At 41.7% G+C, this 27,555-nt stretch overlaps 1 protein-coding gene across 3 annotated transcripts in view; it reads right to left on the bottom strand.

Annotated features, from left to right (window-relative positions):
* Positions 1-18,623, bottom strand: part of LOC139673106 (ephrin type-B receptor 5) — a 78,578-nt gene extending 59,955 nt beyond the window's left edge. For 2 of the 3 annotated variants that reach the window (XM_071558115.1, XM_071558132.1), the window contains exon 1: positions 17,951-18,344. The gene's annotated coding sequence lies outside the window, so the exon portion shown is untranslated. Of the gene's footprint in view, positions 1-17,950; positions 18,345-18,413 lie in introns of those variants that run through there. The other variant, XM_071558125.1, reaches the window with a different exon arrangement.
* Positions 18,624-27,555: the final 8,932 nt, after the last annotated feature.

The raw sequence follows: 27,555 nt of genomic DNA, 5'->3' as shown, positions 1-27,555 counted from the left end.
ACTGTGTATCAGATGCAGGCATTTGTCCCTTTCAGCATGTGACTGCACAACACTACTGAAGCTGGACAATATTCTTCCCATTGATATGTGGTACGTGAGGAAGCAAACATTGTGATACTTAAGGTTAAATAGGGAGACTGTATTACAGCCAGGAAAAGCAGAAAAAGTCCAAGTTTATTACCTTAAGTGGGGAAAAATCCAAACAAAACTTTACCACCTCCAATTAAGAACCTGACATACAGGCTTATCTCACAGTAAAGGAGCAGCATACAGCCTAATCCAGCATTGCATGAGATCAATTCAGCACAATAATTTTGCTAAGTAAGGTAATTCTGGCTCCATCTGCCCAATCCCAGCCCACCAGAGAAGTACCACAATAATATGTAGGTTGCATGCAAAAAGCCATTATGTTTTGTTTCTTCAGGTGCTCTTTGTGCAGAGCATTGAAAATATTTCAATGTCTTCAGTGAGACAGTGAAGCGTGGCTAAGGAGAAAGCAAAATGTCTCAGGCAATATACAGAAATGGCTCAATAACTTGGCTGAAACAGGAGAGGGAAGAGTTCTAATTAAAAGGGGCAGCCTCACTGTAATTATCTGAAAACCTTGCAATGGGGTGAAAAAAGCAGCTTGGGGAGCATGCGAAAAGGCAGCAGAGTGCAATTTGATTTGATTTACTCGAGGCAGGAAGAAATTACTGGACAGGATGGAATAGTTCTCTCTTTATACTGCCCTCAGTGAGAACCTAGAACAGCACTGATGAACCAAAGGCTCTCTGGGCATCAGTAAAATATAAGGAAACTAAAGGGACCTCAGCAAGAGGCAAAATCTTTGATTCATAAGGAAAGATAAAAATGAAACCAGTTATATACAACAGAGCAAAAAGGGAGACTAAATGGGAGGATGGTACAATATACAGGTACTGCATGTTAGTTAACATATACATCACAATGCATCACAGAAGAAAAACACCACCGGATGAAACTGTAAAAAGAAGAAAATTTTAGGCTGAATGATCAGAAAGCCCTTCTTTACAGAAAGAACTATCCAAGCACATAGCAGTGCTCTCCTGGAACAGGGTTGAAGATTGCTGCCTTAGCCACAAAACCCAAGACTGGGTACACCAGAACAAAGCCTGTATGACCACATGGAGACATTCATACTCATCATTTTTACTGCCAGTCAATCTGTAACATTATAATATCTAAAAGCTTTTTTATTAGGCCAGTAAGATCCTGAGAGATTCATTTGGAAGGCAAACAAATGCAGAAACAGAGGTCAAATAAACTGAACAAACCTTTTATTCCAGTCAGTGGGACTTCATTCATTTACATAAGGTTTGAAAACAGCTCACAACTCAGATTTTCTCATGTCACATAACTCATGAGTGGCAGAGAAGAAAACACAACCCGAATATGCTCTGGCTCCTGGATCTCAGGCCATAGTATTGAAATTACCACAAAGCAGATATAATTAAAAAAATCCCTTGTACACAGAGACAGACACAAAACAATTTCTGGCTCCAAGAAAACCAATTGTTCTGCTTCCCTCTTGACCTGCACATGTCTCCTACAGGGTCTGTTTGGCTTATCCTGGTCAACCCTTTATCCTGGTAAACTTGCACAGCTCTTCATGAGGAATCACACAGCCTCTGCCTGGATTAGACTGGAAATTATTTTTTCCTGAAATAAACTGTGGCTAATCAAAAAGCTGCTTGTGACTTAGCAGGCAAAAATAGATAAATTTGCCTTTTTTCTTACATTTTTTTTCCAATTTTTTTTCCTGCCTCTTCCATACCTCATAGAAAAATGCTTACTCTCCAATGAAGGCCAGAGAGCACATTGTGGAAGCATTTAAGGGAGAGTGGGAGGGAAGCACTAGCTGCTCTGAATTAAAGAGTACCAAGCCCCTAAATTGCTAACCGCTGCCCTGCCCTTCCCCCTAGCACTTGATGTGTATAGAATCTGACTACACCCAAAGACGCTCATCTTTCATTCTTCAGTTCTCCTGCTATTTCTTCCCTACACCAAACTACGTAAACAGAAACCTCAAACCATCCCAATTTTTAAACCACCCTCTTCTCTTGTCCACACAGGCACCTTTTCATGGCCTTTTCAGCTAGTTACTTCTTCCAAAACTGATTTTAGAGAGATTATTTCTTCTTGCTATGTAATCTACTATTCCCCATTCTCCCCCAAACCCAACTGCAAAGTAATATACTTTGTCTGCAAAGGATTCTTCAATAAACTTCCTTAAATACTCTTTCTCATTCTCTATTTCTTCCAACTACATGAACTTGCCAGTCATGTACCATCTGTCAGTCCTCTTATGCTCACTCTTCCATAAAGGAATCTAAACCATTTTTAGGCACATATTTCCTTAGCTAGTGGAATTATCTCAATCTCCTTGAAGTCCTGAAACTCCTAAAGCATCTCAAAAGCATGGCAGTTCCCAAGGATCCAAATGTCTTTCAACGATTCAGCCCTATTAAACTGTGAAAATCCTAAGCAGTCAGAAAAGACAAGTCATATATGTCTTTTGCTTTAGTGCCAAGCTTCAAGAGATGGGAGATAGAAATCTGCAGGTTGTCTGCTTACATTATTCACTAATGCTATTATGGCTGTTCACTTTAGCACATCTCTGTGCTACTGTACCTGGATTACCGAAATTTATGTTCGAGATGCCAATAAGAGAGATGAATACAATTATTATGAGTATTTTCAAGAATCCTGGTTTCTTAGTTGAACAAGCAGAGAGAAGAGTTCTTTGGGAAGCTTGTCAAAGTGAGTTTTGACCATTGCTGAGGATGGAGATTCCGCAGCTTCTTTGAGCATCTATACCAGTGCTGAACAGGATTTTTTTTTAAATGGGGGATTTTTATTCTTCCTTATACACAGCTGCTCTATTCTGTTGTACATTTCAAAAGAGGAGAGTCAGCTCTTGCCCAGCATCTCAAAGCTTCTTATACCCAAGACTGCAAACATAAACCATTTCAGCCGGAAAGTCTCAAATGCGAAACATAGTATGCTTGGCTTACCTGGCACTGTTTAAGGTCTGTTTTTTTCTCACCAGACAGAATCAGTGCTGTAATTTCTCACTTTTTCTGAACTCAGTCTTGAAGTGGGAACACTTTAGTACAATTTCCAGGCAAATGATGCTCAGTGCTACAGAACATATAGCAATAGTGCTCCCATATGTACTAGAACAGCTGACACTAGTACAGTTCTGCGCTTACGGGATTTCTCTCTCAAATGGGGCTGCTGTGTGCCCATGATGTATCAAAACCATGGCAAAGCATTTCATTCAGTCAGTATCTCTGACACAGTTTCCTTATGCAAATAAAAGATTCCCTCAAAGTTCAAGCACTGTCAGTCATGACACATGAAGGGCCATGAGGCACTAGTGTTGCTTAACAGGTCAGCATTCACTCCAAATTATCTTCTATCAGTACACAGCTTTTTATTAGAAATGAAGAAAATTTGCTCTTAGATATGTGTAGTTACTTATTTTAGAGTACCCCAGTGGTATATGTCTGGAGTCTTGATGGAGGAAGTCATGCACATGACAAACCTAAAATGGGTCTCTTTAGAATGGAACTACTTTTTTTCCTTCTGGGTTTGCATGTCATTCTGAAACTGATAAAGAAGAGTGACAATTAGGTAAACGGTGTTAATTCTGTTCTGCTGGTCCTAAGCTTTGAAGAAAACACCTTAATTTATAATCCTTTTAATTCTATCCATAAATCTTTAGACAGACATTCACTGAAGCACATTCTAGTTCTGTATGCAGACAATATGTAGTCACAGATCAAAAAGTAATGCACTTTGACCCTATTCCCCTCTGACACACACCACCTGCAGAACCTGACATCAAATAGCATTAAACATTCATCTGAACCATGCACCTGGTCTGGCTTCTGCAGGAGGAATTCAGGCCTGCCTTTAGGATAAAGAAAAAAGCTAGCATTGTACAGGCACTGCACAAGACTCCTGGAGAAAATACGAGGGCCTGACAGATGCTTCTTTTCCATTAATGAAACGTAGCTGTTTCTTTGAGTTCTGTGAAATCAGAGCAAACCAGAGGCATCAGGAAGAACTATTAATCCCATCGCCTTAATCCCTACAGGAGACCTATGGGCAGTTCAAATATTCTATTCCTTAAAAGACGATAGGCGATTGATCCTCTGCAGAGAGGATGCTCCATCCTGCACTATTTTGTAAACATTCCAGCTCTAATATAGCTCAAATGCCTTATTCCAAGGAGGCATGGAAGCAAATGGAAACAATGGACATGTCAGCATAATGTAAAAATTGTCAGTTCTTAGTCAAGAGTTCCTGACAGCCTTCCTTATTGGAATACTTGTATTTTTGAATGTGCAGTCAGGAGAGTAACAATTCTGCATGCTTTAGTGCAAATTACATTTCAAAACACAAGAAAACACTGAAGCAGACCAGGGTTCATCTAACCCAACTTTTCTCTTCAGTGCCAGAAGAGCTACGTGGAGACAGCTTGCAAGCCTGGCCTCTGTGTGATCCACTCCCCTGCTATTCCTCCAGTATCCGCAAATATAAAACAAGGGTTACTAGACCGTATCCTCCAATATTTTCCCTTTAGTATCTCTTTAGGAATTTATCCAATCCTTGTTTTGAACTTGCCACCAATTTGAAAAGATATCTAGCCTTGTGCAAAAATGTATTTTTATGTATTTTAAATTGTTCTACTAATAGAAACTGAAATAGTAACAATGTCAATTTTTTTTAAGCTTTCAATTCTTCTTAACCGTCTCAAGATCTTTTCCAAATCATCTTGTTTCCTCCCACTGGAACAATGCTTCTTCCTCGCTCATTGTTAACTGACTTCTCTAGGCTTATCTCACATTAGAAATCATTATATGGATACAGCTTCCCTCTACCACACTTGGTTCCACGTATTTCCCCCACATCTGTCATAATTCTTCCTCACACAAAGGATCTAGATGCAACATAAATGCACCTCAAAAACTCTTCAGGGCAGAGAAAATGCTGTACCTTTGCAAACACACTCTTTCCTCCTTTTGCACATTTTGCATTGTGACTCATATGAGCTTATCTCTGAGTAAGAAGCATTAAAAAGATAAATGAGCACATCTGGGAGAGTCAATAAGCTACTATTCCAATTAATTTGTGCTGCACACTGATTCATCACGTTTAGGCAGCGTACAAAAAGTGGAATTAATACTTCTCATTTACAATAAACAGGGAACCACAGCAGTGTTATACACCAGGAAAAAGCCTTCCCTGCTCCTTTGTTGCCCCCAGAGCTCTCCTACTGTAATTGGTCCTTTGCCACTGAGATGTCCTTGCAGCTCTGGTCAGTTAAATCTCACAATGCCATTTGTGAAAAGCTGTCATTCAACGCCTGTCCGACACTTTGAGCATGACATAATGCTGCCTACCTTCTTTCTTAGACAATAATTACAATAACTGCTATTCACAGAACTCTTTCTACACTCCAAACAGGAAGTAAATGGGGGAAGAGTAACACATAATTTATTGCTCTGGGTTTTGATATTATGAAGTTAATGTTTTCTTCAAAAAATCTATCACTGGAACACAGGCAGCAGCATGGATAAATGTTTTATTAAATAAATAAATCATTTTGATAGTGGCTGTATATCCTTTTATGTTATTATCTGAGGTTATTTTTAATTGCTCCAAAATATTTTAAAAATATTGGAGGGTGAAATTTGTAACAAAGTCTTGTGGATTTTTTACATTCAGTTTATTAGTTTAATTTTGAGAGATAGGCTCAAAGTGAAATGTATAACTAAGCTTCAAGGAATTCTTCTTCAACAGTGTACTTCATAAGTTATTTCCTCTACCTTGCTTGATTATTTGTTTCCTACAGATAATCTAAATAGAATTGTGTCTGTGTCTTTTGGGATCCCTTAAGTTTACAATAACAATCCAAAGGTTAATTTTGAATGTTCTCCAAAGAAAGGCATTTATTTCCTTGTTTACCTTGGAAACACCAGGAGTCTTGAAGATGATCCTCCATGCTCTGATTATACATTCCTGGTGGAATCCAAATTAAGAATTTCCATAGGAAAGTTCCCTCTTAAAGGGAAGAAAAAGATGCTTATTCTCATGAATTTTTATTAAACCCTTGAGGCTCAAATAGGGTGCCCAAATTAGAAGCATCATCACTCAAATGACCTCTACAGTCAGTGGACTGAACTGAATCATCCCCAGTACGTAACTAAGACCTGCATTAATTAAAAAAAGGGAGCTTGGACAGCTGAACATCTTTCTCCAGAAGACCCTCTAGGTGCAGTCTAAAGGCATCTGGGGAGATTCTGAGCTTCTGTGCTGTCTTCCAGCCCACAAAGGGGGCCACATTAGCACTTCTTTAGATAACTACTGAGCTTTCCCTTAAATCTCTCCTCTGCCATGCTCACAGCATTGCTTGTGACTCCAGTCTTTCTTCCTAACCAAAATTCATTCACAGCTGCCCTGTGTTTCCACAGACTCTCTCCATGCCTCCACATTATGTTTCTGCTATGCCTAACAAAGATGGACACTGATGTCTTGAAACTACAGCAATTAAAAAAAATTCTAATTAAAGATAGAGAGTCTTTCTTTCACCTGTTAGGTACTTGACTTACATGCATTTTAAGTACAGTCAAGTTCCTGAATAAAATCTCTTCCCACCTCACAAGATTTGACTTCACTGACAATTTATATAGTGATTTGTGTACTTTTCAAAGAAACATAGGTAATTATACTCAACTTTCTAACATTAACATTTTTAACAACATTATAGAATGAAAAATGTCAAGAAATTCATTGCTGTGTTTGTTATCCATCACTTGCCTGACAGAAACTCTCCTAAAAATAATAAGAATTGCAGTGACACAGAAATCAGTCCCTTTGAATTTTCATACAGCAAATAGAGGAGATTGCACAAAGAGGAGGGAGAAAAAGAATTAGCAGCTGTCCATCACATATACGGACTTTGATTGAAATAGAAGATGACAGCTGTACCTACTGGGTATAGTTTCACTGAAATGTTTTCGATTTTACTCTAATTTCTCAGGATACTTCTCTCAGTACAACTGTGCATGGATTCTTGCAATGCACTTGTACCTATGTGGAAATAAACACGATGTTTTCAACTTCAAGTATGATTTCCCTTTAACAATACTTATATCTGTACAAAAATAAGAAGGAAGACATAAGGCTTCAGAGAGAAAAAAATACACAATTTACAAGCTCTAGGGCAGCAAATCTTTTCAAGCACTGTGTAAAATGTTGCATTTCCAAAACTCTAAGCACAGGATTTTATGTTTATGGTACTAGTCAAGTATCTCTGAAGATCACCACATTATTAACTTCTAGGTGAAAATAATCTGTGGCAGTAAAAATTCTTTGAAAATTGGTATTTCCTTCTCTGGTACAACTGGCAATAACTACATTTAAATAAACACTTCAAATTTCACTGTAATTTTATGATTGAAAAGTTTGAAAACACGGAAAATATGCATAATATTTTGGCATTGAAAAATGGAAAGGAAATAAAACTTTCATAAAGTCTTTAAACAAAGGATGTGTGACTGTCCTGGTTTCAGCTGGAACAGAGTTAAATTTCTTTTTAGTAGCTGGCACAGTCCTGCGTTTTGGATTCAGTATGAGAATACTGTTAATAACACAGATGTTTTAACTGTTGCTAAGTAGAGCTTACTCTAAATCAAGAACTTTTCAATTTCCCATGCTCTGCCAGCAAGGAGACGCACAAGAAACTGGCAGGGGGCATGGCCAAGACAGCTGACCCAAACTAGCCAAAGGGATATTCCACACCGTGGAATGCCATCCTCAGTATATAAACAGAGGGGAGTTGGCCAAGAGCCAGTGATAGCTGCTCAGGAACGGGCTGGGCATCAGTCAGTGGGTGGTGAGCGACTATATTGTGCATCACTCGTTTTTCTTGGGTTTTACGCCTCTCTCCCCCTCTTTTCTTCTTCAGCATAATCACCATTATTATTGTTATTATTTTATTTCAATTATTACACTGTTCTTACTATTCTCATCTCAATCCATGTTTTTTACCTCTTTTTGATTCTCTTCCCCATTCCACTTGGGGGTGGGAGGGTGGAGGGCAAGCGAGCAGCTGTGTAGTACTTATTGCCAGCTGGGGTTAAACCATGACAGTGACGTAAAGAGCATGTCCCTAAAATCACGTTCTCATCTACTCAGCAATGCTGATAGTGCTTATTTTTCAAGTGAAATTAAAGTTATTATATACCAAGTTCTGACTGCTGATGGATGGAAAGTGATAAAGAACCCAAGCACAGTGTTTGCAATGGCCAGACAAGCAATGCCACAAATCAGACAAATAACCTTGACATTTGCTGAACAAGTCTGCAATTGCATCTGCAAATCTGCACAGACAAACCAAACACAGAACTGCAAAAGAGCCTTAAAGGTGCTGTCAGGATGCTGGATATCAAGAGCCTGAAGGGTTGAGCAGGGGGAAAAAGTAAAAGTGGCTTGCTAAACTAAGATATGGATAAACCTAAAAAAAGGGGGTGTCTTACACTAATGCTGTTTCCTATTTTAAATTAAGAAGGAAGCCTTACATGGCATGTCTAGAAACCCCGATCTGTGCACAAAGGCTCAAAAGACACAAAGGAGGGAAAAACAAAACTGAAAATACTCTTCTTAAGCCATTCTTTGTGGACCAATTTACAAACTCCTTTGTAAGGATTAATATTTTCTTCAGCTGCAGTATCTTCATTTTTTGTAAAAATATGCGTCCTATCATCTCTAATTTTGCTTTTGACTTCAGGAGGGTTTTACAGTAAGAAATATTTAGCAGAAGCAGAAAATACATGCTATTCATATTCACAGTATCCAAGGCTGTGTTGTGTATTGGGAGATAGTGGTAGCACTGGCAGCCAATTGAAAGATAATGTTCCTCTTCCATGGGAATTCCCAGCATTTTGAAATTGCCTTTCATTCCAAGAGAGAAACTGTCATTTCAAAACAGATTACAGAAAGAACTAATAATATTAAAGCATCTTAATTTAAGTGCAGCTCTTTTTATGAAACTCCTTTCTGGCTTCAGTGAGGCAACTTGGGTTTTCAGAGAATGTGCTTCATAATTTAAGGGTTCATTAAAACTACTCTTTTCCATTTTAATCAGTTTCACAGCCTTGGGCTGTCATAGAGCTTGGTTCACAAATTGTTGGCTTCATGCATTTGCAGATAGAGGCGACTTTTAAAACTATTTAATTACTAGCATTATTTATCATTGTTGTTTTTATTCCTGTCCAGAGAAGGCAGAATGCTTCTTTGTAAAACAGCAAGGCAGAAAAGCACTGAAGTAGAATCATTTTACTGAGTTGTTAACTGCCTTGAGCTTGCTGTCCAAACCTCCTCCTCCAGCCCCACTCCATGCAGCTGATTACCCGGTAGCTTCCACTGAGTTACACCCCCACAGACTTGCAAATAACCAGGTTTTGAGTTCATAAGGTTGCCCTAAGAGAGGCCTGTAACATAACATATTCCTGGAATGGAAGTAGGAATAAAAAACTATCTTCAGTCAGGTTGATTCCCTTATGTTGTGCTAAACTGCACTAACAGGCTATACAATACACAAGCCTTAGATCCAACACATAAATTAAGAGCGTTTGATGTGGAAATGCATGCACAAAACTAGGAAGCTGTGAAGGAGAGAGAAAATGGCTGAGAGAAGAGTTGTACCACACAGTTTTCACCTCTATATGACCATGGTTTGCCTAGATGGGAATTCTGTCTGTTCCACTATTAGTTTGAATCTCCTGTTCCCATTAGGCACTAAAACACTACAAAACAATCCTGCACCGCACTGGTCATACTCTCCAGAGCTGCACACCCAACACTAACTACAGTCTGTCTACAACCATTTTTGCAGCAGGCATTACTGCACTGTGCAGCCACAAGCAGCTGGGGAGGCATCTTGGCAGCAATCTCTCAAGGCACAGTAAGAACACAGAGAAAGGAACTGTGAGGCTTAGAACTTATCGTGGAAAAACTTTGAGAAAGTAGATGGTTTCTCCAGTTTTGCTCTCTTCAGTTCCCATCTCCAAATTCACAATGCTCAGTCACCTTTCCTCATAGTATGATGGTCTCATTGTTAAAGGGATTGAGCTGAGCAAAAGGAACAGAATTACAGACTATTCTGAGTTAGAAGGGACCCACAAGGATCATCATATCCAACTCTTAAGTCAATGGCCTACATAGGGGATTGAACCCATGACCTTGGTGTTATTACACGCAAGTTTTACCCAACTGAGCTAATCTCAGGGTCCTGTTGAACTTCAGAAACACCTCACTCAGTCTGTAACACTAACTTCCTTTTAACTTTTGTCAACAACAACTAGATATTTAGAGGACAACATTAATTATTCATGATGATTCAAGGCTTAGTCCATGCTCTCACTTTGGTTTTGGGAATTGGGTTGCCCAAAATTGGCTCTTGTCTACAAAACAATCGAAAGAGAAATGAACCAGAAATGGTAGCTTGAAGTAAAGAAGTGAGATCAAGGCTGCAAAGAAGAGAGAGATGACCTGAATGGGAACGACTGTTTGGAACAATTGCCTGAGTTCAGTAAAGCATCACAAAGAGCCCATGTGTAGCAAAAGCAGGTTAAAGTCCCACCAAAAATTTGAACTTGCCACTGGCAGAGCCTGTAGAGCAGCCAATTTCATTCTCAGGTCCTTCCCTCCTCCTCCATCCTGCATTTCCAGTTCGATGTTTCCACCCTCAGGAAATGGGAACACTATGTGCCACTAATACTTCAGCAGAACAGAAATAGTCTTAAGAGGAAGTGGGAAGGCCAAGCAGGTTATAGCAGAAAGATATTTCAGGCTCATAGCATTTCTTTCTAATGCATGTTTGTATTATTTTTCGTGACAGAGATGAAAGCAATAACACATAAATCTCAGAGTTCATCCTGCCTTCTCTGTGTCTCAAAGGCTTATTTATACTTCAGTGTGGATACTGGGGCTCACTGCTCTTGTTACAACCACATCCAACCTCAAAACCAAACGATTACATTTAAAATGGAGCAAATACAATACACCACTTCCTTTTCTTGGATGCCAACTAATCTTGGTTGTAACACATCAGATCCAAGATGTATTTTCTGTCAGGAAGGTAGTCCCTCCCCCACTTGCTGCTGAGACTATAATAATAGAAATGAAAAGAGGGGGATGGACACCTTTATTTAGACAACATCTGGTCTACTGTCCCCAGTGAAATGCACGATTTTTGTCTGTATATTTCTTTAAGCTTTAATAGTTGTATTTTAAAATGACATTAGCAATTGGGATTCCATTACTTTCTACAAACTACATGGACCTTTGCTGGAAGAAAACATACCTTAACACTGAACCAAAAATGATCTACTTTGGGCAATTTGAGGCAGCCCTTCTACTTTGGCACCTTGTCTAAGATCCTGCCAATACTCTCCTAGGTACTATAGTTACTCCAGAACAACCCCTTTTCAGTCATCATTAAGCTAGCTCTTTTTAATAGCATTTTAAAAAATTCCCTATAGTCTCTAATCACTTCTCTTCACTGAGCTCCGGGTTTATCAGTGCTGTGGCAGAGAAGTTCACACAATCAAACAAATAGACTATGTACATTTGCATTACTGCCATAAGGAATTGTCCAATATCATCAGCTCCAGGTTCAGAGACACAAACAAAAATACAGCAGAAACACCAGGCTGATCTGCTGTGATCGGGGGGGGGGGGGGGGGGGGCAGGTAGTGGTGGTGGGGAACAAAGCTGTTTTTAAAAGAATCATCTAAAAACTAATTTTAAAAGAACTTTCTGAGGTTTCAGGCCAAGTTCCTCCTTTAAACTCCAAGTTCTATACACACAACTCTTTTTGAAACACAGTGGGCTGGTACAGACCACCAACCATGAGGAGCAAGACAGGTACAACCATTCAATGAGTCTATTGTGATCCTTTCAATTAAGAGTTGTCCCTTTGGTGTTAATTTATCAGACAGAGTAAGACTTGTTTTACCTTAGTTCTTTTAAAGAATTGAATATTTTAATTTTTAATCTGTTTCCAAAGAATGAGTTGCTTTCTTTGCATTCTTTACACCCTGTTATCGCACACACTCTTTTGGGGGGTAATTCATTAGACATAATGAAAAGAATCTACTCAGGCAACAATTTTAAAGCTACTCTCTTCAGGTAACAGTGACTTAGTCACTAATTTGATTTCACAGAATCCCAGAATGGTTTGGGTTGGAAGAGACCTTAAAGATCATCTAGTTTCAACATCCCTGCCATGGACGTGGATGCCTTCCACTGGATCAGGTTGCTCCAAGTCCCATCCAGCCTGGCCTTGTACACTTCCAGGGATAGGACAACCACAGCTCCTCCAGCAACCTGTTCCAGTGCCTCACCATTCACCATTCTCTGAGTAAAGAATTCCTAAAATCTAGTCTAAGCCTACCCTTCTTCAGTTTAAAGCCTTTCCTGCATGCTCTATCGCTTACATGTCCTTGTCAAAAGTCCTTCTCCAGCTTCCTTGTATCCCTTTCAGGTACTGGAAGGCCACATAATGTCTCTCCAGAGTCTTCTCTTCTCCAGCCTGAACAATCTGAGCTCTCTCAGCCTATCTGCATAGAAGATGCTCCAGTCTTTTTCTTGGCCTCCTCTGGGATGACCTTCCCTTCATGGCCCTCCACCATCTACCTTAGTTCTTCCAAGAACCTGCAGCTCTCTGAGACCACCTGGAGCCACTTCAAATACAAGACTGGTAAAATTATCCATGAGAAACACACAACTGTTGACACAATTCTTCCAGTCAGAGTTAAGGGGACTTTTGACTCAAACAAGGAGCACAAGTCATGCATCATTCCCCTTATGTTAATTCACTAAATGTGTTTCTGGTGCTCAGCCTGGGGCCCTGAGCAAAAAAGTAGCTACAGTGAGGCTCGAAATGAAAACTAATTACTCTTCAGCACCTGACTGCACATAGACGTCCCAGCAGAACACACCAGCAAGGCACATGCAAACAAAGAAAATTCCCTCTGTCAAGCTTCTATCTATCTCCTAGATTTTAAGAGACCGCTGACTTATACTTAAGTCACCAGAATTTGTTCTCAAATCATATTGCACTGCTCCTTTATGTATTTCTAACATGCTTAGATACTGGAAGAGAGAAGGCCACCAAAACCCTCCCTGCACATGTAATGAAATGAACATTCCTCAACAGAACTCCTTCATTCCTGATATCCATACTGATGGCAGTGGTAACTGCTGATAGAGTAGCCTTCTTTATGAAGAACACATGCACCAAATGGGATTAGCAAACTCACTGGAAAGTGAAAATGTCAGTACATATTCGCATTCCCTTGCTGCTGGCACCAGCTGAAAGCCTACTGACATTAGCAAGGGAAGAGACCATCTGGGAGACAACTGCAGGCAAACATCCCAATCCAGCTGTGCTTCCAGCAGCTTCTCCCTGGCTCAAACCCAAGAAGGAATAATTTCAAACATCTTCCTGGTGCAGAAAGCATTCCAGATTCTGCCTACTGGAATAAAATTGATCCTAGCTGTGAGTGAAACTTAACATTTGGAAATTCGAACAGTTTTATAAACAGTCCAATTTGAATTTCCAAATTTAAATTATTCAAAACCTGCCCAGAAATCTTCACAATACCATCCCTCTTGTGCCACTCCACCCTCTTCTTAAAGAATAGTTAGAAAGATAAGAGAGTTCTGCCAAGGAACCATTTGTAGACATCCTCAGGATCTGAGAGAACCTGTGGTAAGCCTGATGCTAAAGGCCTCCACACAGGCGTCTGTATCCTACACACTGCCTCTGAAGTGGTCAGCTGGGCCAAACAGATTTGTATCATGTGAGTGTTTTGCAGTAAGTGGGGGAGAGATCAGGTCATTTAGGGAGCTTTGAAAGCTTTACAGTAACTTGAAGAAACATCAGTATGCTAAAACCGAACTATGTTACAAAGAGTCAGTAGTCCTTAGTCTCTGACTTCTAGGGCTTAATTATATGATTTAGACATGCTGGATATTTTCCAGAGACATGGCAGAGAGCAAAAAACTGCACTTGGAAACTGCAGAATCAGCAGAGGAATCATTTACTTGGCAAGCTTGAGGAGACAGGAAAAAAAAAAGCCTTTCTGAAAATGAAGTCATGTATGTTTCAATATGCAGGTCTGGGCTGGCGAGAATTTCCATCCTAAGGTGAATCAAAACCTTAAGGACTCGGTCTTCATATATAAGGCTATAGTTTTCAGACTGGATAGGGTGTCTTCTGATAGTCTCCAGCATCTTCTTTCTCCCAAGACAGCACCTTTTTTCTCCTCTTTATCCACTGTTGTGTGCACACACAAGCATGTGCACGCACATGTGCATATGGGAGTGGGGGTGTGCCTGTGAAACGCTTGAACAAAAATTTTCTTGACAAGCAACCCTGAGTAGCAGAATGCAGAAGGGCCTCTGGAGGCATGGAAAAATGAAACCAGTGACTAGAAGACCTTTTCTCAGAAGTAGTCTCAAATAGGACTTCTGTGACAGAAGCATCAGCTCGCTCCACTGTCACTTTTTACGAGGCACAACAGTGCCTTCAAAGGGTTAGAGTACCTCCACAAATTACACACTTTTTAATTTATTATTTTGTTAAAATACAACATGTATTAACAGTACACTTGAAATAAAATTCTGTTTCTAGTGGCAGAGGATTATTTCTTGAAAGCACAACACATGCCTCTGAAAAGAAAGCAGTAGTGTAGCTCTTTGTTAAGTTTAAAGCTCCTTGTATAAATCAAACGTGAGAAGAGTGACAACATGAAATGTTATTATCTTACTCAGATTTGGTGCTCACATGTTAGAGTGAAGTAATTAAGGAGTTTTTATCCTTTGGGGGTCTGTTTATGCAGCACTGGAGACAGAGAGCTAGTTTGCTGTTGCACAACATCTATAGAATGATTTACAAAATATACCTATGTTACACTTGTGCACACCCCTGAAGTCCCTGACACCACATGGTTGCCAAAGAAAGCAAATATGGAGAGAAGAGGGATGTCCAGCCCAAGACTTAACACACAGAAGCTAAATTATAAGGTTGCAAAGAGTTGGGAAAACTGCTGAATGTGTGGAGTCAGTAGTTAGAAGAAGTATTGCTGTAAGATCATACAAAATTTGCTAACAAAATAAAATTTCCTAACAAAATAAAATTTCAATTTTTTTTAACAGTAAGATATAATACTAGTATAATATTAAAACAGGTTTAAGAAAAAACCTGACAAAATAATGACAATATTTATAGGAGGCTCATCAGTTTTCCCTTGAAGTTTTAATCAACTTTTCACAGAAATGAGTCTTTTAGCTTTCTGGAAAAAAAAGATTACATGTTTATCACGAAAAACAGCCAATCTGGAACATTCTTAATAAACACATTTTCATGATAGCACCCTTTTTATGAGATACTGACCTCTTTTTTGGTGTCTAAATCACACTATAAAGTTCTAGCTTGACCATACACACCAGTTTGTACTTCTTCCATTGCTTGTGTGTGCAGTAAACATGTGCAATATGGTCACAGGAACGAAAAATAAACTGCAACCTTAAATGTGCTCCAGAAGCACTTTGTAGAGACTTTAGGATAACCTCTGCACTGTTGAGGGATAATGCATGAAACATAAGGAAAGCAGGTTTTAGGAAGAGCAGATCTATAAAGGGGAGCATTCCAGAAGCCAGAGTAAAAACATGCATAAATCTTGTAACAGAGCAGGTATCCAGGAAAGGAGAGTTCACCACAAAAACCGCTCTATCTCAATAAAGACGCACAAGATAAGGGGAGAGAAACTGTATCATCTCTTACATGATTCTCTGCATATGGCACATGCAATATCAAAAGGGAGGAGGGGAAGACATCTGCACCTGGTCACAAAGAGGGATGTACATAGTGAATTTGTACAGGCATAAAAAAGACAATTCTCAATGAACTGAGGGATCAGCTCCCTTGTCAGACACATCTGCTGGCAGCCTATGGGAGCATGCTGGAGAATAAGCAGCTGTCTCCTTGGAGCCACGAGCTGCCTTCCCCCAGAAAGAATTTACACTGTGCCACTGGTCAGCCTGCAACTAAAATATAGAAGGTGAAGAGACTGACTAACAGCTTTGAGCAAAAGAAAAGACAGGAGACATTGCTCCCTCAACCCTCTCCAAAAAGTGTCTATAAGCCAAGCTGTTCCTGCCACAGGTAACAACTTGGAAGAGCTGAGAATCTCAGAATAATGCAAGAAAACATGCCTTTCTATGGGGTTTCACTGGTTAGAGATATAATCCTAGCTCATACAATCTCCAACACTCCAAAATAATGCTATTTCCAAGTATCAAAACACATGGCCATGAAAACAATTCTGAATAGCTCAGTGCAAGCACAAGAAAGTCAAATAGAAGAGACCTCAGAAGTCAAGAAAAAAATGTTCAGTGTCTAGAGAGGCACACAAGTCAAGGAATTCAAAACTGTACATGCATAATTTGGCTATGTCACCATACATGGAAAATGCAGCAAAGTGAAAGAAAGGATGCAACTATGTGCAGTTATCTGAAGCTTGGCAAAACACTAGCAAAATAAACTGAAGTAGTGGGAAGGTGTTGAATTTAGGGAATGAACTTTTAGAGAGAAACAGACGGTATTCTTTTTCAGCACCAAGATGGGGTAAGATCCAAGGAAAAGGATTATTAGATTGTGGATTACTTTTTTTTTCTGCCAAAGGAACCTCAGTATTGAAATTATTTCAAACTGGGAACAAAAGAATAACAAGAAATAGTCAATAAATCTTGTATTAATGGCTTAGGGCAGGTGCATCAGCTGTGACTAAACAAGAAGTGCACCCACATCCTGCTCCATATTTCTGATTAGAACCTACAAAGAAAAAGAGAGCCTCCCTCCTTCATCCCAGCTGAGGCTGCAGATCTGTCCCTGTATCAGATGTGTGTGGTGGCAGCAACTCTTTTTGACTTCGTTTCTATTTGCCCTCTCACTCTCATTCCTCATGAAGCTGCGTAACTTGGTGTCACTGCTAGTGAAGGATGCTCCTTGGGAGATCTGCTTCCTGATCTTTACTCTCTGATTTCTAGAACTTGTAGGAGAGGCAGGTGATATTCACTCTCTCCCCAGCCAAACGAGTGTGGTAATAGCAAGAGAAACTTCAGAGTAAGTGAAATCATCTCAGTAGATCCACAAAAGGCAAATTTAAAATTACCCATCACAACAGCCCCTCCCACAATTACAGATTTATTTAGCTTGAGTAGTAGTAACTTGCATCATCTCCTTGAAAAATAGGTTAACATGGCTTTTCTCTGCCACAAGCACTCATAAAGCCATCTGTCCCCATAAGAGCGCTGAACAACCCTGCCCACTGACAAGGCCACACAGACTTCCATGTATCGTTCCACGAGGATCGGGAACCTACACCAGCATCCATCCACACCTACTTCGGAGACTTCAAAGGCAGAATTTCCCGATGGCTCTTCAGACAGCTAGAGGGGGAACAACGGGCATGGGAGCAGACCAAAAGCACCATGCATGTGTGGAACGTGACCGTGTGCGATGGTCATTCCCGTGAGCAGAGAGGCCGTGACCCGATTCCACACATCTGTCCTCTCCATGCCCACAGATGGCACCTGACAGCAGAGGTGCGCTCGGGGGAGGGTCCAGTAACCCAGCCTTTGAACAGGAGACCCCAGGAAAGGTGAAAAAAACCCATGATCTGAGGAGTTTTAATCCCTTTCGAAGTAGTACTCGTTCGTTCTGTGTCTGCCCCTCGCTCGGATGGCAGAGACCCGAGGGTATCCGCGACTACGGCCCGCTCCCTCGGAGCGCTCCTGTCGGGCTCACAATGCCCATCCCCGCCGGCCCACTCGCCCTCCGCGGTACCTTGTGCAGGACTCCAGCAACACCCCTTCCACTTCCCAGCATTACTCGAGCAGTTTTCGCAGGAGCCCTTCCCGCTAGAGCCGTGCCGACCGGCCTCCCGGCATCAGAAAAGTTGGACAAAGACCATTTTTCATCGCGTCAGTTGCACCATCTCGACGGGCCAGCGCCAGCGCCGCCGCTTTGTCCCCCGGCCCCGGGCACAGCCCCTGGCCCTCGGTCGATGCTTTTCAACAAGTCGGATGCTCGCGAGCAGTCCCGATCTTTGCGGTCCCCTCCAGGCCCTTCTCTGGCAACGTCCTCTCCCCGCCCAGGATCCCTCTCCTGCAGAAGTCTCTCTTCCTCTCGCTTCCCAGGATCTGCCTAGTCCCTTTCTCCGGGCTCCTCTCTCTCTCGCTTTCTCTCCCCCCTGCCTCCCTCCCCTCCTCGCCGTGCCCCTCCTCCATTCTCTCTCCGCCCCCCCGACCTGCTTTCCTCCACGGAGGCCCAGCGACGGCGAAGGGGGGTGGGGGCGCTGCGAGACCCCGCACTCCGGGGCGGCTCCAGCCACTCCTGCGACTTCCGCGGCCATCGCCATCCTCTCTCCCGCACAGCCCCACCGGCTCCCTCGTCCCCGCCGCCTCCGGCTGCCCCCGCTCCGCCGGCGGCCGCCCGCCCGCCCTTCGCAGCCGCTCCGCTGGGCGGGCCCCTGGGCGGTGCCGCGTCCCCTCCGCGATGCCGGGCTGTGCTGCTCGGGCCCCCTCCTGCGTACCCCACCCAGCCTCTTCCAGAGGGGGATTTTCCAAGTGGGGCTTCTCTCGCCGCAGCCTCAGGGTTGCGGCCGGGCGCTCTCTGCGGATCTCGAGCGTGGCTGCATCACGCCTCCTCCAGCCCAAGCCCCGGACCCTGCCCTTGCAAGGTTCAGGACAGGAGGGGTAGTGTGCCATACAGGACTGATTCATGGTCAGTTCTCTCTTGACACTGTTGAAATCCATGTTACAGTGTGGCGTCTCCTGCTTTTCCGCGGCGACACCACTTAAAGTTAGCGCGTATGTGCTTGTATTCCACCTCCAAATGCTCCCCCTCTACTAAGCCCTAGTGAGGCGCATCTGGAGTGCTTTTGCCCACTTCCGAGCTTCGCGAAACAAGAGAGAGTCATGGAGCTCCAGGTGCGAGTCCGGCGGAGGGCAACAAAGATGATTAACAGACCAGAGCATCTCTCTTAGGAGCAAAGGCTGAGGAAGATGAGCCTGTTTAGTATCTAGGCATGTCCAAGAGGGAGGCTCATCAATGTCGATGAGTATCAGCATGGAGCGTATCAAGAGGAGGGAACTGGACTCTTCTCAGTGGTGCCAAGCAATAGGAGATAAGGCAATGCACCAAAACTGATGCACTGGAAATTTCTCTTGAACACCTTCCTTACTGTGCAGGTGACTGTGCACCAGAACAGATTGCCCAGAGAGGTTATGAAGTCTCCCTCATCGGAGATAGTTGAGAACCACCTGGACACAACCCTTTGCAATGTACTCTAGGATGACCCTGCTTTGGCAGGGAGGTTGGACCAGATGACTCCACCCTGATCCCTTCCAACCTGACCCATTCTGCAAGTCTGTGAAATGTCACAGAGGCTAAGTGCTTCCTTGATTCTAGGTATTAGGAAACCTCAGTTATTGTGGTGAATCAGCCAGGTTTTCTCAATTCTCCCAAGGAAGAACCTCAGCTTCCAATGTAGAAACAAAGGACTGGAAGTATCTTTCTGGGTCTCTCTTGCCTCCCGCTAGTGCAAGAAAAAGAGCCTACCTACTCAGTCTGCAAATGTCACTGGGCTGAACATGGAGAAATACAAGAGGATGAGACATGCTGCATAAGCCTCTGCTTGTACCTACATTCAGTGAGTTACACAGGCAAGCAGCAGAAAATGAGGAAGAAGGGTGCAGTGATCTACTGTGTAAGCACAGTATGCATTTAGAACTGAATGGAAAATATATCAAAACACAGTGGCTTACAATTCACAAATACTTCTGTGATAACACAGAACAGAATTTTGAGCTTTTACTGCCAGAGGAACTTCCTTTGGTTTGAAGTATGAGCTTCGCATTACATACAATAGAAAGTGACTGTGATTCCCTTCCACAGAAGGCACTGGTACACATACAAAAGGACAAAGCACATCAGACACTTCACTGCATGATAAAATGTATAAAGTTTTGCTTAAAAGAAGTATCATCAGCAGATAGTGCCACATCTCAGTGTTCAAAAAGCTAGGGCTAGTTTCCACACAGTGCAGCCTTTTCCATCAGTTCTGCATTTATGCAGAATAACACAAATACCTACGTCTTCCCAGACAGCATAGTTTCTTTCTTAATCCTCTCTGTGGGGGTTTCTAGACACCAATTACAACAGACCTCTTTCCTTCCAACTTCCCTCCCCCCCCCTTCCTCCCATCTGATTCTAAAAGAAAATCTACTTCATGAGAAATTGCAGGTATTCAGCTCCTCTTGGAATCTGGTCCTTACTCAGTAGGATAGTAAATTTTTGCACATATGTTTTCCTTTCTTTCCCGTTTTTGTACTATGAGGAGCATCTGGCCCCTAGAAAGGAGCAGTGGGACTGTACCATTGCACCGGGGTCGGGAAAGAGGTTAACTAGCTGCTTTGTTCAATAGCTGCAGAAACACTTCCTCCCCTTTATGGTAACGGAATATTCCCCCCAAAACCTCCTCCTCCTCCTTCTTGTGGAACGAAAGCCAAGCATGAGCAAACTGCTACACTGAATGGGGAAATCTGGGAAAAGTTCCTGTGCACGCGTGCACATGCAACATCCAAACCCTGTTTAAAACCTCACCTGGTGAAAGACAAGCTGACAGTCAATCTTTTATGAGGGATTAATTTTATGGCAGTGTTTAAATGTTCTTTCTTTAATGTTGCAGTATTTTGCAACGCTGCAGCATTTATATCTTAAAAAAAATTTCCAGTTTCTGAAATCTCCCTCTGCTAGGCAGATTATCACACCCTACCAGAAAAACTCACCCCTCTCAATACGTAAGGAATCACAGCCAACATGACAGAAACACAGAAGCAAAAGCTCTCAATCCCAAACTACCATGCATGGATCAGATTCTTAAGACAATCTTAAATGTGACAAAACCAGCATACTTCATGCAACTGCGTGTGCATGAAATACAGCTGTGAACTCCAAAGTGGGATGCATACACCCCAAGAAGTATGCGTGACAACCTATTGGGGTGTAGGAGGAAAATACTAGAACTTTAGTAGTACATAATTTATAAATAAGCAAATATATGTAGTTTGGGGGTATATGCTAAAGCCTTTTACTAAGAAGGGTACATGATCAAAAAAATTTGGAGAGCACTGATACAGACAATCATGTACTCCAACTTACACAGACAGACATTCATTTTATAGACTCATGATTCCACAAAACAGTGAGTTTCAAATATCCAGACATACAAACAGGTCTTGCAAAATTTAAAGAAAAAGAAGATAGAATTATTAAAACAATTGTCAGGATAGCAAAGCATAATTCATTTCTTAAACACTCTCTTCACTGTGTGAAACATGTTAGGTCTTGAAGAGAAAAGAATTGGAATGTGCAGGGCAGACCACACAAACCAAAGAGAAGAAAACCACCCATGAGAGAATAGCTGAGGATAAAAGGGAGGGGTTGGGTTAAGACAAGGCAAATAAGTTTCAAAGGAAAAAAAGAGAAAAAGGAGAGTGAGAGAGGTAAGAGACAGAGCTAGAGAAAGCAAGATACACACAGAGCAACTATAAAAGACAGACAAGGAAAGAAAGGAATGTGAAGAAGAAAGGTAGGACCTGGAAACAGCAAATAGAATAGCTGGCAGAAGAAAGAGTAAGAAGAGTACTATTTATACATGAGAGGACATGTTTGACAAGCAGTTTTGAAGCAGAACTATTTAGTGAATAAAATCATCAAGAAGATTTTTTTCAAGACCAGATTTATCACTGCAACTGTCTGAAATAGATTTTTCTTCACAGATTTCTGAAAAACAATCATACAGATCAGTAAATTAAAACCTTATAATCTCCTCTCGATACCCTACATTATGGCCTTTTTGTTTTGTTTGCTGATGTGTTTGGTGAAGTATAAAGACGTTTTCTCCCTAAGAAAGGCCAGCAGAGAAAGAGGAGAAGCTTACATAAAATTCATAAGAGATAACTGAAGATAATTTGAGGACACACAGAAGTGCAAAGGGACAGAAGGGAAGCCCAAACTGGAGTGTGAAAAACCAGATCCTGCACCTTTATGGCCTCCAGACTGGCTCTTGGCAACCATTAGTATTCACTCCTGCTTAGTGCTTTGTTTCTTGAGCTTTAATGGAAATAAATCTAAACCAAAAAGGAGAAATATCCAAATCCACATTATCTGACTATGCATTAATCTGTATTTTTAATTATTATTTTTATTAAGTATGTATATCTGTTGTTACAAAAATTACCTTCCTTAAATATTGTATCAACCAGTCTTTAGAATATGACCTTGTATTAAATTTGTTAATATATATCAGTTCACATTATACTCTGTATTATCATAAAGTTGCAAAATTTTACTGAAGGTCTTAGTATTTTTCCTTTTTAAGTAAAAGAAACTAAAGGGTGGTCTAGTCACAGAAATAAGGACATTGCTTCTTGGAAGCTTGCTTTGTCTGTGAAAGATAAAGGATACTGGGTTAGCAACCAAGATAATGCCGATATTCTAGACCACATCTTTCAAACCTTCCCAGCATCACCTGGCATCATAGGTAGCTATAGCAAGACTGATGGCAGGGATGTCTGGATTGATAGATAAGCATTATTCTGCAAAACATGTAATTGCTTTCCAGAGATTTGCTGTGATTAATAATCAGTAGTGTGGGTGTTAGTGATTAGTCAAATCATGTAGTACCAGAATGTTTGAAGGGTATAGAATTTTGTGTAAAACCACATTCGGGCTGCCCCAATTTGGCTGGGACACCTCATGCACACGAATGAATATTTACCCTTGTAATTCTGTACTTTGCATCCTGACCTCTCTCCTCAGCTGGCACAGGCCAGTTGCAAATTTTCACCACAGTCTCAAGGTGAAGAAACAGTTAGACTTGTGCCGATTCACTGGAGCTACAATCTAAATGTCTGTTTATCAATCCATTTTCTAGCATCATCACTGTGTAAGCCAAACCATTTAATACACCACACAGACCGAGTGCTAGGGTTCATGATGCTAAGATCCAGTGGAAAAATGGTCATTTATGCAGTGGACCAGGATTTGGGGACTTTTGAGAAGTAGCTGCCTGGGAATCATTGACTGGTTTTACAATAAGCTGAGTTCCGTGCTGGGACTGGACACTATTTAGTCAGTTCTGTGCAGACCTGCAATCCAACTGTGTAAGTTCAATACTGTCTACTAGGTTTTTACCTGAATGCTCAGACCGTGTAAATTAATTTGTAATTTACTGGGACATGAGACACTACAGGATTTCTGAAGCTACCGAAGGGGAAAAAATAAAGTTCATGAGCCCTACAGCCATGGCTCAGGAAAAGAAATAGGCAGTGAGAGACATGTATATTTATCTTATGCATGTTGTGACTAAAGTCCTATGAACGCCCTAGAAAGTGTGAATGTTTGGGTATATTCTCTTATAAAGGTATTGAAGTTGTGAACTTGTGTGTCTTTCAATCTTCTCTGTATTCTATGAAGCATTTGAGACTAGCCCTGTCTATCGGCTGATCCATGTTGATCCATGTTCCAATCTTTACTCATTTCCTTTGAAGGTGTGCTGCAACCACAATTCTTGACCAAGCATGAAATTTTAAATTTTTGCTTGTGAAAACCAGGAAGTTCAAACTCCTGTTGGAATAGCATAGGTAAAGTATCACTGTATTTTTTTCAGTATTGTCTGTTTAGCTTTGAAGAAAGGAAAGCTCAAATAAATTGCAATTATCCCAATGTTTTTTGTTTCCCTAAGAGTGTTTGAAAGTATTCCATGCTTAAATCAGATCTGTTCCAGATTCAGGTGACTGTTGCTCACCAGAAGAATGACTTCAGAAAGCTGCGTAAGATTTGAAAAAGTTCTCTTTTCTGTTGCATGCTTATGCTGTAGTGGAAAAAAATGGACCAGCAGTTACGCAGATGGAAAGGGAAATTGCATTCCCGAAGCGCTCTGGGATTTAAGCAAAATTGCCCTGCTGAAAAGGTCACATAACATGCAACTTTTTCTTGGAAGCCCAATAGAAAAATAAGGACATTACGTTACTAGCGTTGAAAGGCAGAGAGGTGAAGGCTAAACATCCTCAGGAAGCTGAAAGCAATGGAACTGAGGTTCTGTAAGAGAGCCTACGGTACCCACGAACTTTTTCTATTTGCCTGCCAAACTGGGTAGCTTGCGCCACCCTATGTCCAAGTCCATCAGCAAGGTCTCTGAACCTGCTTTAACTCACACTATGGGGTTAATTGAGTGTCTGTCATTTCCATTTAGCTCTTGTCTGAAAAATTAGTAGGAAAAGAGAATTACATATTTAGTTTGAAATAAAATGATTTATTTTCTTTCTGAGAGAAAAAGAATGTGGGAAGTGTTAAAACAATTTTGTTTAGCCCGAAACTCCATTTAACTTAATTATTTCAGGAGTTCTTCAGAGAAGGAAATGAATAGCTAGATACATAAAGCTGCTGGCAGAAGTGTTTCCTGAACAGAACCGATCTGTACGTTGGCAGTTTCTGAGTCCCAATCTGTTGCCTGGGTGCCAGTTTCTTCCCCAGGGAATGCTTAATTGTAAGATATGGAAACAACTCCACAGAAAAATTAATTTCTCCTATCATTCATTCCATTTCCCATGGAATGAATGGGAATCTGGTGGTGGCAACATATTTGTAGAAAACAGTTTAAAAGCACTGCGGTGCAAAGTGGGATTTTGTTTCTAAGCTTGTTATCCCACCGACATTTCAACCCCACAAGAATATGAGCCTCTGTGGAGATACATAACCTTACACTCTTTTTACTCTGCCCTGAGCTGTATTTCCTCATTACCTTCCCTGTGCTCTCAGCAAAGATTTGTGCAGTGATCCGGATCAAAGAATCGATTGGTCTGAAAACTAATTCATCAAAAATTGTATGTAAAATTTTAGAGTACATGTAGGAGACTTTACGGGGCTGCATAAATACTACAGCTAGAAGATGGATGGGAAGGCAAAGGGTGTGCAGGTTGGGGAGGGACAGTCAAGGACACCACTTTTAGAAGCAACCCAGTGATGTATGTTTTAAGTGAACATATGCCAGTCCCCCAGAGTATGAGGCCTTTAAACTGAGTATCTCATAATAGGGATGTGTTTTCATTACCCCTTGCTCTTGCAGTCTGTGTATGAAACTGCTTTTTTCCCACCAAAAAATAAAGTTGGAAAAAGAAAGTAAGAAAATCTCCAAGAAACTTCAGGAAAATAAATCTAAACCTGAAAATGCCTGCAGAAATTGTTGAAATGGCATTGTTCAGTAAATCTGGAAAACATTGAGGATGTGGAGGTGTGAAATCACACAGGTTAAGTCACAGTGTAACATGAAAAGAGTAAAGCCCACAAGCATAAGGCAGCAATCCTGCAGAAGGTGAATAAACACCTTGAAGGTAACAGTAGCAATTAAGAGCTGCTTCTGTTCGTCATGTTGAGGAGTGACTATTATAACCTCAGCATTCTTGCTTATCACCCTGAATCCTAGAATTATAGAGTCATAGAGCATCTTGAGTTGGAAGGACTCACAAGGATCATGGAGTCCAACTCCTTGCTCCTCACAGGACTACCTAAAACTAAACCATACAACTAAGTGCTCCTTGAACTTCAAGCATAGTGCTGAGAACACACCCCTGGGAAGCCTGATTGATCACACTCTCAGTGAAGAAACTTTTCCTAATGTCCAATGTGAACTTCCCCTAATGCAGTTTCATATAATTTCAATTGAATGAAAAGTCAATAAAAAATGTTTTTATGAATACGTCAGCAACAAAAGGAGGGCTAAGGAGAACCTCCATCCTCTACTGGGTGCAGGGGAAAATGTAATGACAAAGGATGAGAAAAATGTACAAATGCCTTAATTGCCACAGTCTTTAATAGCAAGATCAGTGGTTCTTCAGGTTCCCAGCTCCCACAGATGAGAGACAGAGACAGGGTGAAGAATGCAGCTCCCATAATCCAAGAGAAGTCCTCAGTGACCTGCTACATCACTTAGAAACACACAAGGCTTTGGGCCCAGGTGGGATTCACCCAAGGATACTGAGAGACCTGGCAGAAGTGCTCACTGAGATACTTCCCATCATTTATCAGCAGTCCTGGTTCATTGAGGAGGTCTCAGGTGACTGGAGGTTGACAAATGTGATGCCCATCCACAAAGGACCACAAGGATGACCCGGGTCTGTCAGCCTGCCCGCAATGCCAGGAAAGGTCATGGAGTAGATCATCCTGAGTGCCATCACATGGCAAGTGCAGGTCAACCAGGGGATCAGACCCATCCAGGATGGGTTAATGAAAGGCAGGTCCTGCCTGAACAACCCGATCTCCTTCCATGCCGTGGTGACCTGTCTAAGGGATGAGGTAAAGACTGTGGATGTTATCTTCTACCTGGATTTCAGTAATGGCTTTGATACCATTTCCCACAGTGTTGTCCTGGAAAAAATTGTCTGCTTATGGCTTGGGACAGGAGTATACATTTTTTGGATTAAAAGTTGACTGGATGGCCAGGCCCAGATAGTGGTGGTGAATGGAGCTAAATCCGGGTGGTGGCCAGTCACTAGTGGGGTTCCACAGAGCTCAGTATTGAGGTCAGCCCTATTTAATAACTTTAATGATGATATGGACAAGGGTCTTGAATGTACTCTCAGTAAGAATGCGGCCAACACCAAGCTGGGTGGGACTGCTGGTCTAGAGAGCAAGAAAGGCTTTGCAGAGGAGTGTGAACAAACTAGATTGATGGGCTAAGGCTAGTTGTATGAGGTTCAACAAGGCCAAGTTCCAGGTTCTGCACTTGAATAACAACATGGAGTGCTACAGGCTTGGGACAGAGTGACTAGAACATGGCTCAGCATAAAAGGACCTGGGAGTACTGGTTAACAAACAGCTGAACGTGAGGTGACAGTGAGCGCAGGTGGCCAAGAAGACCAATGCCACCCTGGCCTGTAGTAGAAATAGCTTGGCCACCAGGACTAGGGCAGTGATCATCCCACTTCCCTCAGCACTGCTGAGCCTGCACCTCTAGTCCTGTGTTCTATTTTGGGCCCTTCATTGCAAAAAAGACTTTGAGGTGCTGGAGCATGTCCAGAGAAGGGCAATGAAGCTGGTGAAGCACAAGTCTTATGAGGAGCTACTGAGGGAGCTGTTGTTGTTTAGCCTGGAGAAAAGGAGGCTCAGGGGAGACCTTAATCACTCTCTACAACTGCCTGAAAGGTAATTGTAGCCAGGTGGGGGTGAGTCTTTTCTCCCAGATAAAAAGGGATAGAACAAGAGGAAAGAACCTCAAGTTGTGCCAGGGGAGGTTTAGACTGGAAATTAGGAAAGATTTGTTCACCAAAAGGGTTGTCAAGAATTGGAACAGGTTGCTCAGTGAAATGCTTGAGTCACCATCCCTG

This window comes from Pithys albifrons, chromosome 1 (assembly GCF_047495875.1).
Source record: "Pithys albifrons albifrons isolate INPA30051 chromosome 1, PitAlb_v1, whole genome shotgun sequence".
NCBI classification, from domain to species: domain Eukaryota; kingdom Metazoa; phylum Chordata; class Aves; order Passeriformes; family Thamnophilidae; genus Pithys; species Pithys albifrons.
This window is presented reverse-complemented; position numbering and strand designations above follow the sequence as displayed.